Source organism: Ailuropoda melanoleuca, chromosome 16 (assembly GCF_002007445.2).
Source record: "Ailuropoda melanoleuca isolate Jingjing chromosome 16, ASM200744v2, whole genome shotgun sequence".
Taxonomy (NCBI): domain Eukaryota; kingdom Metazoa; phylum Chordata; class Mammalia; order Carnivora; family Ursidae; genus Ailuropoda; species Ailuropoda melanoleuca.
In genome coordinates this window covers 73,874,572-73,892,712 of record NC_048233.1, presented here as the reverse complement: position 1 = coordinate 73,892,712, position 18,141 = coordinate 73,874,572, and positions in this window count along the sequence as shown.

The following is an 18,141-nucleotide window of genomic DNA, read 5'->3' as shown; positions in this document are numbered from 1 at the left end:
GGGTGTGAGAAGTGAGCCCCGGTGGTCGGAAGTTTGTGGTCACAGCATCATCAGGCCCATCTTGACAGATACGGAGAAAGGTGAGCCTGTTTGTGGAGTATCCCCTATGCGGCAAGCTGACGACATTGGCTCTCTCATTGAATCCACACAGGATTTCCATAAAGAAGAGGGTGTAGTTGTTTTTTCTATGGTCACAAGTGTCCTTTTCCAGATAAGGACACTGACACTGGAGGGGAAATAGGTCCACTCAAAGTCACCCAATTGAGCCAGAATTTGAACACAGATCTCCGATTGAAAGGCTCCTGCTTTTTCCAACAAACGAACGAATCACTTTAGTGGCTTCCCCTTACTGCTAATGCCTAAGCTCTGGCTGTCTGGGGTTCAGCTCTTGGGGCTGACGCCAGGGAGTGGGGAGATCCTAAGACACTGGACACGAGTCAGGCTGTCCTTGCTGTTCGTGGACACTCCCTGCATTCATCCATCCACCCATGCATTCAGACAACGGATATTTACTGAGCATTTGCTAGGTTGCCTCTTTGTCATGGCAGAAGCATGTGACCAAGCGGGGCAGGAATGGGGAGAAGAGCCACGAACCAGGGAAGGGTGGGACAAAGGAACAGGGAGCTGGGATGTTGAGGACAACAAGGGCGCTGCCATGGGAGGGGGGCGATGTGGAGGGAGGGGCGTTCATGATAAGGCTTGGGGTGAACAACAGCAATAATAAGCCCAATAGTCACCATCCATTGAGGACCTACCATGTGCCAGGCACTGAGCTAAGGATGCTTCCCATAGAACATCGCTTCTCCCTCAACTGCCCTCTGAGGTTGCCAATGTTATTCACGTGTCACAAACAGAGAGTTGAAGTAACTTGTCAGAGGGCGCCTGATTAGCAAGCAGCAGTGTTGGGATTTGAACCCACATCTGTCTGTTCCAAAACCCATGACCTTGCCCCTGTTTCCCCTTTTGAACGGATAGGTGTCCACTCTGTGGACATTAAGGAAGCATTGCCCTTCCTCCAGATGGAGACCAGCGAAAGTGCCCTTGTATGGATTGGAAAAAAGCACTGCTCAGCAAATGTAGGGCAGGCTGAAATTTTAGAAAAAACACCTCACTCTGGCTGCCCCCCTTGTACAGGGAACCATCTGCATACCTGTTCTGGGGGCAGGGTCTTATTGGATGCTGGGGGTAGACTCTGGCTTGAGGTCAGTTGGGAGCCCATGGCCAAGGTGGGTAGTGGCTGTAGTCAACTCTGGTTTCCCGGAGGATGGCCTCTGTGCAGCAGGAGGGGTGCAGAGCGACAGGCTGGGGTGGCTCAGGTGGAGAGGAAGGCGGTCTAAGCCAGGGCAGAAGCAGCAGGGTTGGAGTCTAAATGACTTAGGAAGTGGAGCAGACAGGATGTGGTGGCTAAGTGGGGAATCAGGTGTAAGCNGGCAGAAGCATGTGACCAAGCGGGGCAGGAATGGGGAGAAGAGCCACGAACCAGGGAAGGGTGGGACAAAGGAACAGGGAGCTGGGATGTTGAGGACAACAAGGGCGCTGCCATGGGAGGGGGGCGATGTGGAGGGAGGGGCATTCATGATAAGGCTTGGGGTGAACAACAGCAATAATGAGCCCAATAGTCACCATCCATTGAGGACCTACCATGTGCCAGGCACTGAGCTAAGGATGCTTCCCATAGAACATCGCTTCTCCCTCAACTGCCCTCTGAGGTTGCCAATGTTATTCACGTGTCACAAACAGAGAGTTGAAGTAACTTGTCAGAGGGCGGCCTGATTAGCAAGCAGCAGTGTTGGGATTTGAACCCACATCTGTCTGTTCCAAAACCCATGACCTTGCCCCTGTTTCCCCTTTTGAACGGATAGGTGTCCACTCTGTGGACATTAAGGAAGCATTGCCCTTCCTCCAGATGGAGACCAGCGAAAGTGCCCTTGTATGGATTGGAAAAAAGCACTGCTCAGCAAATGTAGGGCAGGCTGAAATTTTAGAAAAAACACCTCACTCTGGCTGCCCCCCTTGTACAGGGAACCATCTGCATACCTGTTCTGGGGGCAGGGTCTTATTGGATGCTGGGGGTAGACTCTGGCTTGAGGTCAGTTGGGAGCCCATGGCCAAGGTGGGTAGTGGCTGTAGTCAACTCTGGTTTCCCGGAGGATGGCCTCTGTGCAGCAGGAGGGGTGCAGAGCGACAGGCTGGGGTGGCTCAGGTGGAGAGGAAGGCGGTCTAAGCCAGGGCAGAAGCAGCAGGGTTGGAGTCTAAATGACTTAGGAAGTGGAGCAGACAGGATGTGGTGGCTAAGTGGGGAATCAGGTGTAAGCTGAGGTTTCTGGCTTAGACAAGTAGGTAGGGTTTGGGGCCAGACTGAGCATGGATAAGGGGCTGCACAGAAGGAGGAAACCGCATCTCAGCATCGGGTGGGAGATAGGGTCAGTTTTATAAATGTTGATTTAAAAGTCCCCTTCAAATCTCGGAAACGATAACCCTACAGATTTGTGTCTTCCCTTCTCCTGGCTCCCTCGACTGTCTTTTAACGGGGGTCAGTTTATGTGTTCGAACACGCTCTGTACTGTCTGCATCCCACCCGGAATCCTGCACTCAGAACTGAATACACGATTGCAAGGTTGGTGTGACCGTGTTGGGAGGCAGCCATTCCCTTGTTGATTCTGTGGATTGTGCTGAGCTTGCACTGGCTTGATTGACAAATGTGGGGACACTGTGGGCTCATTTGATAGTACAGTTACTAGGGCTTGGAGATTTTTTCCCTGGTGTTCCCCTGCTAGGATACATCCTCCTTCCAACCCCTGCCCTGCATTGGTCACCTCTCGGATATGACTTTAGAGTCCTCTTGACCTCACCTCTTACTCCGGCCACTGCTGCAGTGACCAGTTCCACACTGGCTGTGGGCAGCCTTGTGCAGGTGTAATCAGGCCCTGGCACGTGCCTCTCACTTCCTATCCTGAGACCTCTCTGTCACTCCTTTTGAAGATGCCTATGGGAGCCTTCTGCACAACCAACTCCAAGTATGTGGGTTCATGCCTATGGATCCACCTGGATCAGTGAAGGTTGGGGGCTGATGGATAATGGTTCCCTGGACAATTCTGAGATGTATTTCATGAGACCCCTTGGAGGGTCAATTTCATGACATACCCTTATGCTGGATATCCCACACTATCATTTATTCATTTCACTTTCCTGATCCTGTTTTTTGCATTCCTGGGGCCATTTCCCAAATAAACCTCCTGTACTTGCTTTTGTCTTGGGCTCTACAGGGGAGCCTAGGCTCAGACACACCAGTCTTTTCTAAACTTGGACAGTTGACTCTTCGAATGGAAGGATAAGACTTTACACTTGTCCAGATTAGGTAAAATGGAAACCCAGAATAGTCTGGTATCTGAACTAAGACAGAGAGGTCAGATCAGAGGATCTGAGGGTGGACCTTGCCATGTGTTTTTATTTCCCAAATGGGGGAAAAGGGATCTGTTTCCTTTCGTCACTCAGAGAGTCCCCCAGAGGGCCTAACAATTTTCACTTGCTTCTGGAAGCCTTTGCAACTTTTCTGATGCTTCCTTTTCAGGCTTGATCTGAAAATTAAAAAAAATATGTATCATTGAGCAACTTGTTTCACTGTTCTTTCCTAGGTCTCTGAGCTTGAAGAAATAACAACCTAGAGATTTTGTTTTCTGCCAGAATTATAAAAAGGACAGCGGGGTGGCAGCCAAGCAGGAGGCCGGGAGGAATTAGGGGAGAAGATGCTACCCGCTGGGAAGAAAATAAAGACAGACAGCACATCAGAGTCTGGGGAGGAGTGCCGGTCACTGGCAAGGGCGGGGGAGAGCCCCCACTTCTCTTTGCACCTGGGGGACTGCAGCCCAGAAGATGGGACTGGCGCTGTGAGGAGCATGCAGAAAGGCAGGTCTGTGGCCAGTGGAAGAAAGAGGCTGGCTGGGTATGAAAACAAGTGGGCCAGGTTGGGGGCCAGGGGTGGGGGTGCTGGGTGGTGTAACCCTCCTCCCCTGCGTTATGCTCCATGACTAGGGAACGGGGGCACAGAAAGATCAGCCCTTGGTGATGCAAACCCCAGGAGAAAGGTCTTCAGGTTTGACAAAATATAGTCATAGACATCACAAATCCTTCTCACTCCATTAACAGATCAGAATGGGGGTGAGGGGACTATAAAGATGGAGAAACAGCATTAATTTGAGTCTCAGTTCTATCTCTTATGAGCACAAGACCCATCACTTAACTCTCTGAGCCTCAGTTTCCTCATCTACAAAATAGGGATGATAATACACACCTCACAGGGTGGTGGGGAGGCATGTGGTTAATTTTATGTGTTAATTTGGCTAGACCGTGGTACTGATATTTGGGCCAATACCAGTCTAGACGTTGCTGTGAAGATATTTTTTAAATGAAATTAACATTTGAATCAGTAGACTTTGAATAAAGCAGATTACTCTCCATAATGTGGGTGGGCTTTATCTAATCAGTTGAAGGCCTTAAGAGACAAAGACTGACCTCCCCCAGTGAGGAGGGAATACTGCCAGCAGACTGCTTTGGGAGTTGAGCTGCAACATCGATTCTTTCCTGGGTCTCTGGTCTAGGCTGCTACCCCACCCTTAAGATTTGGGGGTTGTCAGTCTCCACATTCATTTAAGCCAATTCCTTAAAATGTCTCTCAATCTGTCTCTGTACACACACACACACACACACACACACACACACACCCCTTATTAGTTCTGTTTCTCTTGGAGAACCCTAATACAGGAGAATTAAATGATAAAGCTATAATGGCAGATGCCAGACACAAAAGACTACATACTGTGTGATTCCATTTATATGAAATTCTAGAAAAGGCAAATCTAATCTACAGTGACCGAAAGTAGATCTGTGGTAGCCCCCACTGGAGCTGGGAGAATGAACTGCAAATGGACACAGGAAAACTTTGGAGATGGTGGAATGAGACGTAGGTGTATGCATTTGTTAAACTCACTGAATTGTACCCTTAAAAATGGGTGCCGTTGGTGTTGGGACAACTGGATATCCACACACAGAAGAATGAAGTTGGATCTTTTCCTCACATTATACACAAAAATTAATTCAAAATGACTCAGAGACCTAAATGTGATGGCTAAAATTACAAAACTCTTAGAAGTAAATAGAGAAGAATATCTTGGATATTAACCCCTTATCAGATATATGACTTGCAAATATTTTCTCCCACTCCATAGATTGCCTGTTTGTGGATGGTTTGCTTCCCTGTGGAGAATTTTAGTTTGATAGAGTCCCACTTGGTGTTTTTTGTTGTTGTCGTTGTTTCCGTTTTGTTTGTTTGTTTGCTTTTATTGCTTTTACTTTCTGTGTCAAATGCAAAAACTTTTTCAAGGCTGATGTCAAGGGGCGTCCTCCCTGTGTTTGTTTTCTGGGGGTTTTGCAGCTTTAGGTCTTGTGTTTAACTTTAAATATTTAATTTTTGAATTGATTTTGTGTCTGATGTAAAATAGGGGCTCAGTTTCATTTTTTTGCATATGGCCATCTGTTTTTCCCAGCACCATTTATTGAAGAGCTAATGCTATGTTCTTTCTCCTTTTGTCATGAATCATTAATCATATATGTGTGGGTTTATTTCTGGACTCTCAATTCTGTCCCATTGATCCATGTGTCTGTTTTAATGCCCATACCATACTGTTTTGATTGCTATAGCTGTATAATATTGTTTGAAGGCAGGAAGATGTAATGTCTCCAGCTTTGTTCTTCTTTCTCAAGATTGCTTTGGCCGCCTATGGTCTTTCATGATTCCATACAAATTTTAGGATTTTTTTTCCTATTTCTGTGCAAAATACTATTGAAATTTTAATAGGGATTGCATTTAATCTGCAGATTGCTTCTATCAATCAACAGGGAAATGCAAATCAAAACGACAATGGGATATCACCTTATACCTTTTGGAATGGCTGTCATCAAAAGGACGAGAAATAAAAAGCACTAGAGAGGTTGAGGAGAAAGGAACTTTTGTGCCCTGTTGGTGGGAGTGCAAACTGGTACAACTACTTTGGAAAACAGTAGGGAGGTTCCTCAAAAAATTAAAAATAGAACTACCCTATGATCCCACAATTCCACTTCTGGGTATATATCCAAAGGAAATGAAAGTCAATCAAAGAGATATCTATACTCCTATATTCACTGCAGTATTATTCACAGTTGCCATCATATAGAAACTACCTACCTGTCCATCAACAGATGAGCTGATAAAGAATGTGTGGTATAGATATACACTGGAATTTTACTCAGCCTTGAGAAAGAAGGAAATCCTGCTGTCCGTAACAGCATGGAAGCACCTTCAGGGCATTATGTTAAATGAAATAAGCCAGAGAAAGAGAAATACTGAGAAATATTACTTATGTGTGGAATCTTAAAAAAAAAGTCAAAGTCATCAAAGGAGAGAGTAGAAAAGTGGTTGTCAGAGGCTGGAGGGTAAAGGAAACAGATAGAGGTTGATAAAAGGGTACAAGATTTTAGCTATAAGATGAATAAGGTATGAGGACTGAATGTAAAACACAGTGATTATTGTTGATTACCCTGTAGTGTATAATTGAAATTTGCTAATGTTCTGTCTCGCTCTCTCTCTCTCACACACACATGCACGTGTGCACAGATAAACGTGTGAGGTGATGTGATAACGAACGAGGGGAGGAGAATCCCTTCACAGTGTATACAGACGTCCAATTGCCACGACACGCACTTTTAATTTTCTGACAGTTTTGTCACTTCTACTTCAATAAAGTTGAAAAAAAGAAAAAAAACATGAGTTTGTGGTATGCAAATTGTCCTTCACTAAAGTTGAATGAAGGTTTTAGTACGTGTGTGTGCAGGGCACGGTAAGTATTGTCCTTTTCATTTTTGGATGAGGAGACTGAGAAACAGGCACAGAGAGGTTAAGTGACTTGGCCAAGGGCTTCAGGTCCTCCCTGAGTCCTCTACAGATGTAAGGCCTCCGGGTGGGTTAGCTTTGCTAGCAATGGCACCGAGGTCCCGGTATGTGCGTGATGACAGCAACTCAGGACACGAAACAAGGGCCCCCCCATGAGTTACTGGGGTCCGGAGAGACCCCAGAATCACTCAGGCTGGAGAGGCCTGTGAAAGCAGCTGTCTGGGTGCTATGAGGAGCTCAGCCACGGGGCGTTTCCAGAGGCTCCCCGGCACCCGCAGGTATACAGTGCTTATGAGGGTAGGGTGTGTATTTGTGTGCTGAGGTTGCACCCTGTGCCAGGACCCAGCGAGGTGATTCCCCTTCATGACCATTAAGTACTATGCTCACATCCACCCCAAGAGATGGGTACTGCTGCTCCCCCCATCACAGAGGGCTAGATGCCTTGCCCAAGGTCAGTAACTATATTGCCAGCCCATCATGGCCGTGGCAGGAGCTAGAGGCCTAGATGATTCTGGTGTCCAGAGGTCCTCCCGTCCCCTTGGGCCACATTTCTCAGATCCCATGGGCCCTTTCCCAAGCCCTGGGGCAACATTTCTATCCTTCCCTGCACCTCCACACCCCTGGTAGATCTGCTGCAGAAAAGCTGTCCTTCCGGAGTCTCCAGGGCACCCAGGAGCTGGGGCTCTTCTCTTCGCAGGATGGCCCATGTCTAGGCCTGGGGTGATGACTGCCCCACAGGCCATGGGCCCCAGGGCTGTTGTTCAGACCTGGGTTTGAGTCCTGGCCCCATTTTTGAGTTGATGTGTGATTCCTTCTCTCTCAGCTTTGGATTCCCATTTATAAAACAAAGGGTCAGACAGTGTGATTGAAGGTCTCGGTGGCCTCTGATGCTGCACGGACCTGAGCAGGTTAGCACAGAGGACGTGGGGAGGCCAGCACCTGTGGTCCATCTGAAGGACAAGTCTGCGCCGAGGCAGGGTGCACTAACTAATTCACCCGCAGCTGGCTTTGTTAGCCCACCTTGACCTTGGTGACAACACAGTGTTTAGCTTTATAAACTCGAGTTCCAAGCGGGAACTAAGCCCCTTCAGAAGCAGCTTCTGAGGCTGTCCAGGCAGAGCCGGGCCAGTTGAAAGGGCTATTCTTGCCAGCTCCTGCAGCCCAGGGAAGGCTCGGGGGCGGGGGGGGGCGTCCTTCCCCCGCCCTTAGCTGTCTTCAAAGAGCTTCTCTCTTCCTGAGGGTCTTCTAGTTTTCGACTGTTTCCCCCTGTTGCTGTCTCAACAAACCAGGTGGGGTTTCTGAAAATTAAGCAGAGATGTGGCCGTGTGACCCTTCAGCAATGCCATCACCACACTGCATGGGGCTCAGAGGCCACACTGGGATTTGTTCCTAGGTTTAATTCATGCCCCAAGGGTTTCAGTTCAATAATAGGTTTATCTCCAGGATGGGAGAAGAGACAGAATGAGACAAAGATATCCATAGGGCCAGAGCCAGGCAAGATAGGAAGGGCAGATACATCGAGGGGAGAGAGAGAGAATTGTACGTGTGAGGTTGTGCATGGAGATAGAGACTGAGGTGCATACATACCTGGGTGTGAATCTCCACTTCACCTTTTACTAGGTATCTGACCTTGGATATAACTAAACCACTGGGTTTTTGCGAGGATTGAAAGTTAAGGTATATAATTCCCGTAACAGTTCCTGACATATAATTGGCACTTAATAAATATTTCTTCTTTACCATTGTTTCTTGCTCTCTCTCCAGACTGCTTGCCCTTTGGGGGTAGGGACTTTGTCCTATTCATCTCTGGGGTGTGGCATCTTGTCCAGAGACTACCCTACAGATGCTGACCTTTGAAGGAGCTTGACAGTGCATAAGGTCCTTCCAGGAGCTCCAGCCTACGGATGCAGCAGTCAGCCACCCAAGGGCACAAACCTAGGGGCAGCTGTGGCTTGTGGAGACACCCTGGTAGAGTTCTCTCACATCCCTTTCCTCCTGGGGCCCAGGTCTCTGCTAGCCCCCAGATGTGCACTACAGAACCTCTGTCCCTCTATTTGGCTCCCTGTTCTGGCAGTCCAGTTGCCGTGGAAACCAGTGGTTTCACATAGGACAAAGCACAGGGAGACTCAGTGATGAATAGAAACTTGCAACCACATTATGTAGCGTAAAAAAAGAGGATTTGGGAGACTGAGAGCAATAAAGGTTTCATGGCCACTTGTTAAGGGGGAAAAACTCAAACCTCCACAAGTCCCAGCTGGAAAAGAGTTTTGTTACCATATTTATATTTTTCCTTTTATTCTTTTGTTGTTGTTGTTGATGAGGCTTTTCTTTTCTTTTCTTTTTTTCTTGGAGACAGATCCTAGCAACCCAGGGTCCAGGAGTGCTGCTGAATACATTGTCTGCTGTCCTGTTGTCCTCCTCAGATGCCTCTTCATTCAAGCATTGTCTCACTTAGATTCCTTGAAATTTACTGGGCACACCCACTGCACATGTCTAACTAACCTTAATTTTGCTTCCTAATGTTAGAGCAAGGTAGGGCCAGAGAGAAGCAGGGATCAGTGTCCTCTCCACCTCTCTAAGAACTATAGTTCTTATGTTGGTGGCAGCCCCTCTTAGGTTTATTTGGTTTCTTATTTACTTCCATTTCTAGCCACACAGAGTAAGAGAGTCCAGAATTGCCCTGAGGCTGAAAGCATAAAAAATTGGACAAAATATAGGAAACAACTGTTTTTCAAACTTTGGACAACAAGCAATGCAGGTCTGTGAACCCTGAGAGAAGGGAAACAAATGAGGTGAGCCCTGTGATTGCCCTCGTTAAATGCCTGGAGGCAGTTTCCATGCAGCAGAACAGGGAGAGGAAATCTGAACAGAACTCAGCAGTCTTTCTGACTTGGAGAGACAGAGATTGAACTTTGTGTAGGTTGAGGCAACAAGAACTTGCTGAATATGGTGGAGAGAGAGAGAGAGACCGACCCAGCTATCTGGAGAGGGATGCTGTCACATACTTGGCCAAATACTGGTTTGAGAATGCATGGGGCAAAACTCCATGGGCTGGGCCAAATACACCTGGGAAACCAGAAGGCAGAGAAATTACCAGAGTTCACAGAAGGCTGGGAATAGTTTATGTATCCAGGGTGGCTAGACCTCAAAATACATGGGGCATCAGATAGAGTCCTCAGAAATCCCTAATAATAGAGCTAAGTCAGCCTTAGACTAAATGCTACTTTGGATCTGCCCCAACAAAGCTTGAAAAACAAGGCTCAGAAGGATCAAACTGATCTCAAAAGATTTAACTGTATGCCTCAATATCTTTAGAGAAATACAACAAAACCCAGGACTCCAAAACATAAACTTGACTGTGTTCAACAATCAATGTCATCTGTAGTGCAAGAGAAAAATTAATCAATTGAAACAGATCTGAAAACAATAGAGATAATGAAACTAGCAGGTGATGGTGTTGAAACAGGTATTACAAATATGCTCCATATAGTCAAGAAGGTAGAGGAAAACATGAATATGGTAGCGAGAGACATGAAAAATACAAAAAGACCCAAATGAAACCTGTAAAGATGAAAAATATGGTATATGAGTCCAAAAATACAATGGTTGGGATTAAGAACAGATTGGAAACTGAGAAGAAAAGATTGGTGAACTTGAAGACAAAGCAATACAAGCTATCCAAAATCTAGCAAAGATTTAAGAGAGAGAGAGGACATCAAGTGGTCTAACCTTTGCATAGTTAGAGTCCCAGAAGGAGAGGGAAGGTGAGAGGAAATAGAAAATGAATAACAAGATGGTAGACTTAAATCCAAACACATTAGTGATTACATTAACTGTAAATGGCCTTATACCCCAATTAAACAGAGAGATGATCATTTTGGCTAGAAAATTAAGACTACAAGAAGATAATTTTGAATAAAGACTCAGGTAGATTAAAAGTAAAAGAATGGAAAGAGATACACTATACAAATAACATGAGAAAGCTGGAACACATATATCAATATTAGACAAAGTAGATTTCTGAACTAGGAATAGTAACAGGCCAACTCATCAAGAAGACATAGTAATCCTGTATATGCATGTAGTAAGAGAGATCAAAATACCTGAAACCAAAACTGATAGAATTGAAAGGGGAAACAATAAAATCTACACTTACATATGAAGATTTCTATATTCCTGAGTAATTGATGGAGCAAGTAAACACAAAGTCAGTGAGGATATAGAAGACCTGAAAAACACTAGTAAAAGTTGACTTAGTTGAAATTCATAGACTACACCACTCAACAATAGTATGATACAGACTCCTTTCAAGTGAACATGGAATGTTCACCAAGCTGAACCATAAAACAAGTCCAATAAAATGAAGAGGATTTAGATCATACAAAGGTATTCCCTTGACCATACCTACAACAGATTTAAATTAGAAATCAGTGACAGAAATATTTAAGAAAAATCTTTAACTGTTTGGAAATTCAAAAAGAACACATTTCTAAATAATTCGCAGATCAAAAAAGAAATCACAAGCAAAATTTAAAACTACTTAAAACTGAATGGAAATGAAAACACCTAATGTCAGTATTTATGGGATGTACCTAAAGCAGGGCTTTGAGTGAAATTTAAGCAATAAGTGTTTATGTCACAAAACAGGAAAGGTCTCAAACCAGTGATCTAAGCTTCCAAGTTAAGGAACTAGAAAAAAAGGGGCAAACTGAACATAAATAGGCAGATGCTAGAAAATAATAAGGATAAGAGCAGAAATTGAAGAAAACGCAGAGCAAATTGTTGAAATTAAAAGATTAATAAAACGACAAACTTTTAGCCAGACAGATAAGGACAAAAAAAGAGAAGAGAAAGGACTAAATTTGCTGCTATTAGAAATGAAAAAGGGGATATTACTACAGGTCTCATTTATGTTAAGAGAATAATAAGAGGATATTATGAACAATATTCGGCAACTTAGATGAAATGGACAAATTCCTTGAAAGACCTAAGTTACTGAAGCTCACTTGAAAATAAATAGCCAAATAGCCCAAAAAGCCCTGTAGGTATTAAAAAATTGAGTTTACAGTTCATGACTTTCTTACGAAGAACTCTCCAGGGCTAGAATTTACTAGTGAATTCTACCAAACATTTAAGGAAGGAATAATATCAATTCTGTACAAACTCTTACAGAAAATTGAATAGAATGGAAGACTTCCCATTCTTTTTTTTTTTAAGGTTTATTTATTTTAGAAAGAAAAAGAGAGGGAGAGAGCAAGCAGGGGGAGGGAGCAGAGTGAGAGGGAGAGAGAGAATTTCCAGCTGACTATGCAGGGCTCAATCCCAAGACCCTGAGATCATGACCTGAGCTGAAATTAAGAGTCAGATGCTTAACCTACTGAGCCACCTGTGTGCCCCAGACTTCCTATTCTTTTTATGAAGCCAGCAATACCCTGGTACCAAAACCAGATGAAGACATTACAAAAGGGGCGCCTGGGTGGCTTGGTTGTTAAGCGTCTGCCTTCGGCTCAGGTCGTGATCCCAGGGTCTTGGGATCGAGCTCTATATCGGGCTCCCTGCTCCGCTGGGAGCCTGCCTCTTCTTCTCCCACTCCCCCTGCTTGTGTTCCCTCTCTCGCTGTGTCTCTCTCTGTCAAATAAATAAAATCTTTAAAAAATAATGAGAACTGCAGACTGGTATGTCTCATTAAATTAGATGCAAAAATAACTATCATATCGAGTCCGGCAATACATTAAAAAGGTGATACATCATGAAAAGTGAGATTTATCCTAGGAAACAACCTAAGTGGCCTTCAACAGGTGAATGATTAAACAAACTATGGTACCACCCCCACATCATGGGACACTACTCAGGAACAAAAAGGAACAAACTATTGGTATATACAACAATTTGAGATGAATTTCCAGAGAATTATGCTGAGTGGGGGGGGGAAGTAACAAACAATACATAATCTATGATTCCATTTATATAACATTCTTGAAATAATAAAATTATGGAATTGGGAAACAAGAGTTAAGGAAGGGGTGGTGATGGGCGGGATGTGGATTTGGCTGTAAAATGGCAATGTGAAGGATCCTGGTGGTGACAGAAATATTCTGCTTCTGGACTGTATCTATGCTGCTATTCAGGCTGTGAAATTGCACTGTAGTTGTGCAAGATGTTACCACTGGGAGACACTGAGCAGAGAGCACATGAGATCTCCGTATTATTTCTTACAACTGCATGTGAGTCTATAATTATTACAAAATCAAAAGTTTAATTTTTAAAAAAGTGAAAAAAAATAACCACACACAGTGTTGGCAAGGATGTGTAATAACTGGAACACTCATTCCCTGCTGGTAAGAATGAAAAGTGGTCCAGAGACATTGGAATAGTTTGTACTTTTTAAGTAAATGAATAGTTTGCACTTTTGTACCCAAGAGAAATGAAAGCATGCTTTCATGCAAACACTTGCATGCAAATGTTAATAGCAGCTTTATTTCTATTAGCCCCAAACATCCATTAAGAGGTGCATGGATAAATAAATGGTGGTATATCCATAAAATGGGATATTACTGAGCAATGAAAAGGAACAAATCACTGATACATACAACAACTTAGATGAATCTCAAAAGCGTTATGCTAAGTGAAAGGAGTTGGTCACAAAAGGGTATAGACCGTATGCTTTTATTTATATGGTATTCAGAAAAGGCAAAACCGTAGGGATAGATCAGTGGTTGCCATGGATTAGAGTTGGGGAAGAGATTGTGAAGGAGGAGGAGGGGACATTTGGAGGTAATGAAAATGGTCTTGACCGAGGTGATAGAAGTTACATGACTACATTTGTTAAACTCATCAAACTGGACGCTTAAAACGGGTGAATTTTATTATTTGCTCACTATACCGCAACTACACTGGTTTTAAAAATCCTACGATGGTGAATTTGGAAGAGATCTTGGAGCTCAGCTAGTCTAACTAAGCACACTCATTTTAGAGAAAGTGAAAGTGACCAGGGATGTGGATGGGGTGGGGCGTGTCAGGAAAGTTCCAGGCTGGGCGACAAAGGCCCCTGTTTGGCTGGAGCACAGGTGAGTGGAACATAAGGAAGGGGGAGTGGGAGACATGGCTGGTCACATAGGAGGGAAGACAGGGTCCAGAACACTGGAGTGCTGTTAGCTCTATGGCACCTTTGTGCAAATTAGGAAAAAAAGGCACCTCCTCTGGGTTGACCAGTTAGGAAAAGAGACAACCTGTGGGTGGATTAATCAGTGAAAAGAGCCAGAATGCACAGCTGGGGAGCAGATTTCACCTCCACTCATAACCTTTCAGCCCAATGTCCCCATGCAGTGCATGGCTGAGAGGTGGGCCTGCCTGAATACCCAGTGGCATTATCTGGCAGGTGTCATTTGGTGGTGACAGTGATTTTCTTAGTGGTGTGCAATCATCCCATTTACATATACCCAACTGCTGTTTCTCCCCTGGGGTACAGATTATAGCTGATCTCCTGTTCTTGCCCTCTAGCTGTTGGTATTCTGAGTGTTCCTCCCCAGTGCACTCAGGTAGGTTAGAGTATTTGGGGCAAACGCAGAGCGGTGTGTGAACTCTGCAAGGCCGCCTCCTGCCTGTGTCCCTTATAGGGTCCTCCAGCGCGGCACCGGTCCCTCTGGGAACATAAAAACATTCCTGGTCCTGTATCCTACCCTGGGCCTCTTCCCCGGGTACACAGGAGCACTTCTCCTACTATAAATGGTGTAGCTGTCTCCACCCCTTCCCCATGACATATGTAGGCTGTAGTTTTCCCTACCATCTCCCTTCGTGGCAGACATTGTCTTGTGAAAAGCCAGTGTGTCCAACCAATTCGTTTCCCATTTCGATCGAAACTATTTATTCTTTTGAAAAAGCAACAAGTGCCCTGGTTTGCTCGTCACTGCCAGCAAATGTCTGGGGAGTCTCTTTCTCTCCCTTCAACTCAGATCTGCCCACAGATGTCAGCCTCTGCTCTGGGAGCCTTATCTTGGGGCCGAGGGAGGCCACAGAAGCCCTCACTCTCCCCCTGGTCCCTGCTCCAGGGACCTAGAGCTTGGGAGGGATGCAAGTCCAGTTTCTGGAGTTCCCATTCTGCTTTAGCTGCAGTAGGGAGAGAAGGTGCAGGACCACAAGCCTGTGGGTAGATACTCATCAGAACCATGTAAACGAATTTTCCAGAATTTCCCCAGGTGGGCTTTGTAATGACTCATAACAGGCAGGAAGGCCTTACCACAATCCCAGGCTCAAAAAACTCTTTGTCTGTTTTCTGTCAGTTTTCTGAGGAGAGTGGGGTCTTCTTAATGAAAGTTGGGCCTGACTTGGTGGTCTGAAGACCAGACCAAGGGTGAACGGTCTCCAGGAGTTGCCATATGTCTGCCTTATAAGGGGAGCCTATGGGAATTCATTTATTAATTCAACAAGGACTTACTGAGTACCTAGTATGTGCTTAGTATGTGCTTAGACTTACTGAGGACACACTATGGTAGATTTTACATGTCAACTTGACTGGGCCATAGAATGCACAGACACCTGGTTATGCATTATTTCTAGGTGTGTCTCCAAGTGCCAAGCAGTATTCAAGATGCAAGTATATAGCAGTGAGCAGAACATACAAAAGTCCCTGGTTGCAAGGCAGTTCCATTGTAGTGAGGAAGAGGGGGAGGATTTATAAATCAGCATCTGTTAGTTGTCATAAGGGTTATGGAAAAAATAGATCAGGATGCTGGGGAAAGGTACTATTGTTCTCAACAGCATGGCCAGAGATGGTCTCCCCCAGGAGCTGACATTTGAGCAGGGCATGAATTAACTGAAGAAATGGTCCAAGCCAGTGTCTAAGGGAACAATGTTTAAGATAGAGGAAATAGCAATTGCAAAGACCCTGGAATCACAGCATGCTTGGAATGTTTGCAGAGCAGCAAGAAGGCCAGTGTGTCTGGAATGAAGTGAGCAGGGAGAAATATAATCATAGTCACTCCCCATCTAATGCATCATCACCTCCATCATCAACAAAATATTGTCGAGATCCGTTGAAATTTTGGGAGTTGCTTGTAATGGAACATTATTGCAACAATAGCTGATTAATGCACTTGCCATCGTATTGATAACAAAGTCCAAACTCTACGTGGACTACCAGAGCTGCGTGGCCTTGCTCCGCCCTGCCCACCTGCCATTCTTTCTCCCTTCCACATGGTGTTTTGCCCATGCAGCATTCTCTTTAGCTTTTGAGCACACGAGTGAACACTACCCCCACCTCAAGCCTTTGTACATTCTGTTCTTTCTGACTAGAAACCTCTTTCCCCAGATTCTGCATGGTTGACTCTTTCTGGTCTGCTCCAGTGTCTCTGCTCAGATGTCTCCCCCTTCAAGTTAACAATCACTCTACTTTCTTCTTACTGTTTACTGCAACTTATTGAAACCTTCTGTTTCCTGAAATTATGTTTTGAAAAATTATGTTCACCTGTTCATTGACTCTTTTCCTCTTCTAATATGTAAAAAGCATGGGAGCAGTGAGATTGTTATGCCTAACTTTTATTCCCAGTGTCTACAACAATGACCTACAAAAGTTAGTTCTTTGAAAAGGTTACTAAAATTGATAACCCTCTGGCAACCCTAAATAAGAGAGAAAGCACATATTACTACTGTCTGAAATGAAAAAAGATATCACTGCATATCTTACAAACTAAAAAAATAAGAGGATATTATGATCGATGTAATGCTAACAAATGCAACAATTTTAAACAAATGGACAATTCCATGAAAAACACAACTTAACCAAAGAGAAACAAAATCTGATATCTATTAAAGGTTGAATCCATAATTTAAATTTTTTCCACCATAAGGAAAACTATAGGCTCATATAGCTTCACTAGCAAATTCTTCCAAACATTTAAGGAAAAAATGACAAACTCTTCCAGGGAATAGAAGAAAGAGAGCATTTTTTCAGCTTGTTTTATGATGCCAGCATAACTTTGATACCCAAACCTGATAAGGACATTGCAAATAGAATCCAGTGGTACATAAAATGAATAATATATCACAACCAAGTAAATTTTATTCCAAGAATGCATCTATTAAGATGATCAAGGAGATTTCTTTTTTGTTCAATTAATGCTATAAATTATAAAGATTGGATGTTAAACCAACCTTGCATTCCTGGAATAAACCCAAACTCAGAGAAAAGTCCATTCTACATGGCTGCATCAGTTTTCTATTACCTCTTGGACCCCACCTTCTGTTGTTCTCCCCCAGTTTGCTCTACTCCAGCCACATAGCCTCCTGCTGTTCCACAAACACCCAGGCACGTTTTTGCCTCAGAGCCGTGGTATGTGCTGTTCCTTTGCCTGAATCACCTTTCTTATAGGCAACCACGGGTCTAGCTCTCTCATTTCCTTTTCTCAAAATCTACCTTCTCCATGAGGTTTTCCTGACTTCCTATCTAAAATGTCTATCCCTCTCCCACACCTGAGGATTTCTAGCCCCCTTTCCTACTTCATTGTTTATCTTCAGCATTTACTACTACCTAGCACCCTACACATTTTATTTATTTACTTTGGGGGGTGGTGGATTTTACATGTCAGCTTGACCAGGCCACAGAATGCACAGAGAGCTGGTTAAACATTATTTCTGGGAGTGTCTCTGAGGGTGTTTCCAGAAGACATTAGCATTTGAACTGCTGGGTTGGGTAAAGCAGATGCTTCCTAGTGTGGGTGGGCATCCCCTAAATCATTGAGGGCTTGGACAGAACGAAAAGGCAGAGACAAGTTAAATTCACTCGTTTCTGACTGATGAGCTGGGGCGTGGATCTTCTCCTGTCCTTGGAGCTCCTGATTCTCTGCTTCAGACCCAGACTGCCTTCTACACCACCAGCTTTCCTGGGTGTCCTGTGTGGGACTCCTCAGTCTCCATAAATGCCAATACTATATATATATATATTCTTTTGGTTCTGTTTCTCTGGAGAACTCTGACTAATGCACTGCATTTGTTGGGTGTCTTCCCTAATTAGAGCAAAAGCTCTATGAGGGTAGGGATTTTTATTTGTTTTTGTACGCTGTATCTCCAACATCTAGAATAGTGCTTGGCATATGGTAGGTGCTCTTAATAAATATTTGAGGTATGAGTGAATGTCCTCAATGTCCTTCATAGCAGGATGTACATTCAGCAAGTTCAGCTATGAAGGACCTACTATACCCCTAGTGGAGCTGGGAACGTTC